Raw genomic sequence first — 5,533 nt, 5'->3', positions numbered from 1 at the left:
GTTTTATTAACACACTACCAGAAAACTACATTTGATTTCCTTCATGGTTTTATCAATATCATGTATTGCTTAATTTTCAATGTTCTGAAATGTGTGTCATCAAGATAGTGATTTGTTTAGCTTTTATTGTTTAAAATACTTATTTCTGTCACTTTAACCTTTATCACTAAACCTTTTAAGAATCAATTATTTATGCATTAGTCATTTAAAAACCAAAGCAAAGGACTCTGGAGAAGGAGAGGCAAGGGAGCAGGGAGAGGAACATTGGATCCTGGAGCAAGATGGCAGAAAAGGATCTAAGCTGGGGGTAAGAGTGTTTTTTAGGGAGTCAGGCGGTAACACAGCAGGTTAAGCGCACATGGTGCAAAGCGCAAGGGCCCACTTAAGGATCCCAGTTCCAGCTCTCAGCTCCCCAACTGCAGGAGGTCGCTTCCAAGCAGTGAAGCAGGTCTGCTGGTGTCTCTCTTTCTTTTCTCTCCTCCTCTCTGTCTTCCCTTCCTCTTTCCATTTCTCTCTGTCCTATACAACAACAACAACAGCTATGACAACAATAACAACTATAACAAGCACAACAACAAGAGCAACAAAATGGGAAAAATAGCCTCCAGGAGCAGTGGATTTGTAGTGCAGGCACCGAGCCCCAGCAATAACACTGGAGGCAAAAAAAAAAAAAAGAGTGTTTTTCAGACATCTGCTACAAGGAGATGAGGAACTGTACATGTGTCAGTAGTCATACTGTAATCTATTAGCTCTCCAGTAAAAAATGTCTTGCTTTTAGAAAAGTCAGTCAATAAATAAATAAAATGACACTTTGTAAAACACCCATTGTAAAAGCAGGTGAACAATTCAAGATATTTTGATGCTAATGTAGATTTTATGTGAACTTTATTTATTAATAGACTTGGGTTTTCATATTCTGAATTTTATGCTTGAAATATTCAAAAAGACTTTTCCTATCGCTTGTGTCATCTGTCAGCATTTTGTTTCTTTTGACCTAATTCACTATAGTTTTCATGAATAGACTAAACTTCATTCTTAGGCTCTCACATTAAAAATTAAAGTTCATCATATTTTACTTTGTGGTTTTATACAAGCTGCTAGAACTGTAGTCGCACATTCAAATTATATTTAATAGAACAAGGGAAGAAATAAATGAAGTGTCAAATTAATTCTTAAATTGTATAACTAAGTGGGTTATATTTATTGAGATAATTTGAAATATTTATACTGCTACCAGATAAAGCAATTATTCCAAATATTTTAATGTATTTTTTGAATGCCAGTCAATGCCCTACATTGATAAAGAAATGTATTTTTCTTACAATAATTAAGGTCTAATTTATATGCTGTTGAAAGTTTGTCCTGTGTCTATTTTACTTTTCAATATATGGGGAATAATTTCTATTTTATTTGTTTATTTATTTTTAACTTGTCACACATTGGATTGAAGCAAACAACATGATATGCAGCTGCTTCACCCCAAAGTGGTGTCTTTACTCTTTCCTTTCTTGATGGCTCAGTGGGTCATGAGTAAAAGGCCCAGGGAGGGCTTTTAAAAGGGGGGCTGGGCATTTTTCTTTTTAATGTTAGTTTTTTTTTGGGGGGGGTCTCTTGGGTTATTGCTGGGGCTCAGTGCCTGCACTATAAATCTACTGCTCCTAGAGGCTATTTTTTTCCCTTTTGTTGCCTTTATTGTTATTATTGTTGCTATTGCTGTCCTTGTTGTTGGATAGAACAGAGAGAAATGGAGAGAGGAGGGGAAGACAGAGAGGGGGAGAGAAAGACACCTGCAGACCTGCTTCACTACCAGGTGGGGAGCAGGAGGCTCAACTGGGATCTTTACGCTAGTCTGTGTGCTTTGAGCCAAGGGCTAGTCCTGTGCTACAGGACAACCCTGGGGTGAGGATATTTTATATTTCAATGCAAATGTGTTCATCAGGGTGCAAGCTAACTCAACCATTTATTTCTTTTTATCTGAGATATTTCTACTTACACTCTTAATTGTATCCTTTTTTCCCCCAAATCATTTTTTTGGAAGTTAGTGGTTTCCAATATAGTCATTGACAAATCAGGACAGTTTCTTATCTCCTTGTGATAAGTGTCTGCAAAACACCCTCACCCTCAACTTGGGTCCTTTTCTGCCATCATGCACCAGATCGTCAATATTCTCTCTGCCCCCTCCCTCTCCAACCCCCTTCAGGGTCCTTGGTTTTGATGCAATGCACCACAATCTGTCCAAGTTTCATTTTGTATTTCTTTCTTTACTTCTTTTTGTTTTCTTTCTGAATTGTTTCTTTATTATGTTTTAATGAGGCAGAAACAGAGAGAGAGAGAGAGAGAGAGAGCAGTGCAACTCTCAGCACTGGTTTATAATGCTCCTGGGTTTGAACCTAGAACCTCAGAGCCTCAGGCATAAAAGTATTTTTTGTATCCATTATGCTATAGCCACAACCCTCTTTCTTTGTTTCTGTTGCCCTATTGAATCATTTATCCAAGTGAGGATTCTGCCCACGTCCTCTCTCCATTTCTTAACATACCTTATAGCCACATTCATAAGTAAGATAATCTGGTATTTGTCCTTCCCTTTTTGGCTTATGTCATTCAACATGACTCCTTCAAGATCTACCCCAGATGAGTCAAAAGAGATAAGTTCATTCTGTCTTACAGATGATATATATATATATATATATATATATATATATATATATATAATATATATATATCACAACTTTCTTAGATACTAATTTTTCATTAGGTATTTAGGTTGCTTCCAAGTTTGTGATATTAAAAATTCTGAAAGTAAGAACTTGGGTGCATATAGATCTCTTTGGATGAGTGCATTTGCTTTTACTAAATAAATTCCTAGGAAGGTTTCCCTTTCAGATCTTCTTAGTCAACTTCTGTTGATGAGTGGGATCTCAAAAGCCTAGACCAAGTAGATTAGAAGCATCCAATAGCACAGCTATATACAAGATACTGGGTACTGTACAGCAAACCATAACAAAAGGACTTTTCAAAGTTAGCCCAATTAACAAATAATGTGATGATAACATTAACTATTAATTGTCTTTTTGAACCCTAAGACAGTAGGAACCTCACATCTCCACTATAGAGCCCCTACTTCCCCCAGTCCTGGAACCCTTGGATAGGGCCCACTTTCCCCTATGCCTCTCCCAATCCATATCAAATAATATTGCATCCGCCGATCACAACCTAACCAACGCAATGATTGCCACCTCAACATGCTTCACCTCAGACTGTGTCCAGAGACTTCACGTGTGGAATGACAACCCTTCAGCTTCATTACTCGGGTGAGACCTTTCCTTTTATAGTACACTCTAATTTCATCTCAGGTGGTTCACTTTCTAACAAAGTCCCAAAACCTAGATATACACCAGTTTCTGTGAGAGAGAGCTTATGTTCACACATATCCATAAACTACTGCAAAATATATACCTGAAAGCAGAAGTACACTAGAGTTTGCAGTGAGTACCTCCCTAACACTTCCTCTTCTCTATTCCAAGCTTTGGGTGCATGATTGCTCAACAATTTGTTTGGCTTTGTATGTTAACTCTCTTTTCAATCACCAGGTTCCAGATGCCATCAGGATGCTAGCCAGGCTTCCCTGGATTGAAGACCCCACCAATGTGTCCTGGAGCTCAGCTTCCCCAGAGACCCACCCTACTAGGGAAAAAGAGAGGCAGACTGGGAGTATGGACCGACCAGTCAAAGCCCATGTTCAGCGGGGAAGCAATTACAGAAGCCAGACCTTCTACCTTCTGCAACCCTCAATGACCCTGGGTCTATGCTTCCAGAGGGATAGAGAATGGGAAAGCTATCAGGGGAGACGGTAGGATATGGAGGTTGGGTGGTGGGAAATGTGTGGAGTTGTACCCCTCCTACCCTATGGTTTTGTTAATTAATCCTTTATTAAATAAAAAAATTAAAAAAAAATTCCTAGGAAGGATATTGGTGGGCCATAGTATTAGTATTCTTAACTGAATGTCTTACTAAGCTTAAGCTTCTCTAACCCAACTTTAATTTTTTAATTTCTTTATTGGGGAATTAATGTTTTACATTCAATAGTAAATACAATAGTTTGTACATGCATAACATTTCCCAGTTTTCCATATAACAATACAACACCCACTAGGTCCTCTGTCATCTTTCTTGGATCTGTAAAAATGATTCTTACTCCTCAAAATTCTGATCAAATATCACCCATAAATTATTTTATTAAAATTCAATGAGAAAATATCTGTATTTGTGTATTCCAATTGCAGTTGTTTTCCATTATACTCTACTTTTATAATTTTATAGTTTACTAATATTCCTACTATATATCATCACTTGTACCATGATTATCCATATTTGCAATTCTCACAGAAACTAGACTAGATTTTATAATATAGTAGATGATCAGTAATTTCTATGTCATATTAAGTTTTGCAGATCATATCAGTTGAAATTTTGGGATTATTCCATATTAAGGATGCCTATTACTCTAGAATTGTTTAAAAATATCTCTGGTACAGTACATATTCAAGACATGGGAATTTATAAATATTTTTTGAGGAAGTATATTTTCCTTACCGTTTATTTCCTAACATAGAAATATTCATAGCTAGCCTTTCCAAATAATACAATGTTAAACGATTCTCTTGAAGTTGCTGGTGCTATCTTGGGAAAGAATAAAATCACAATATTCCGTGAACGTTAGACTGCGATAGTTGAGGTATTCAAGATGTACTTATTTGGTGTCAACTTGGAATATGCATCTGTTAGAAATCAAGACAGTTTTCAACCATATGTGTGACATCACAGCCACCTGTAATTTAATCATTCTGCCAGTCAAAATTTTCATTAATGCAAAGAGAATTGTTTTCATTATATGTAATGAAATGTGACATTGCCAGCTAGCTGCTTTCCCAAATAAGCTATACTTCCCCTCTTCTTAAATTTTCTATAAAGAAAAAAAAACTATGTTTTGTGATTCTAAAACTAGAGTTTCAGTTTCTGGAACCTTTTTGCTATTGTCACCACACATCTGTAGTTATAATCATATATTTCACTTACGTTCCTTATACAAAAACATGGAACACAATCATGTATTTTCAGTTGTTGTAGCTTCATTTTCAGGAAGGAGGCATCAGGAATAAAGAGGGAAAAGTAAGCATAACAGACACTCAAGATAGGATCTTCCAGGTCAGGGAAATACTCCAGTTTATTGGGACACTGGATTTCCATCCTCAATGTCCAGGTTAAACTACCCACTACCACAGTATGGCAATGGCAAGTAGTCCTTTGGTTTCTCTATTTCACATCTTAAAAAAGAAATGAACTTAAAAAAAAAAAAAAAAAACTTCTAGGGCCAGGCAGTGGCACACTTGGTTAAGTGCACACATTACAGTGTGCAAGGGCCCAGGTTCATAAACTGTTTCATAAACTAAAAGGAAGAATAAACATTTAAAAAATCCAGTCTAGACCAGGGAGCAGAGATTTAAAATCCAGCACAGCAAGCAGAATTTGGAGT

General features: G+C 36.7%; 1 non-coding gene across 1 annotated transcript; it reads right to left on the bottom strand.

Moving 5' to 3' along the window:
* Positions 1–1,427: 1,427 nt before the first annotated feature.
* Positions 1,428–1,562, bottom strand: LOC132542912 (small nucleolar RNA SNORA21). The gene has a single exon (XR_009553882.1). It is a non-coding gene; the product is annotated as a small nucleolar RNA SNORA21 (small nucleolar RNA).
* Positions 1,563–5,533: the final 3,971 nt, after the last annotated feature.

Source organism: Erinaceus europaeus, chromosome 1, assembly GCF_950295315.1.
Source record: "Erinaceus europaeus chromosome 1, mEriEur2.1, whole genome shotgun sequence".
NCBI classification, from domain to species: domain Eukaryota; kingdom Metazoa; phylum Chordata; class Mammalia; order Eulipotyphla; family Erinaceidae; genus Erinaceus; species Erinaceus europaeus.
This window is presented reverse-complemented; position numbering and strand designations above follow the sequence as displayed.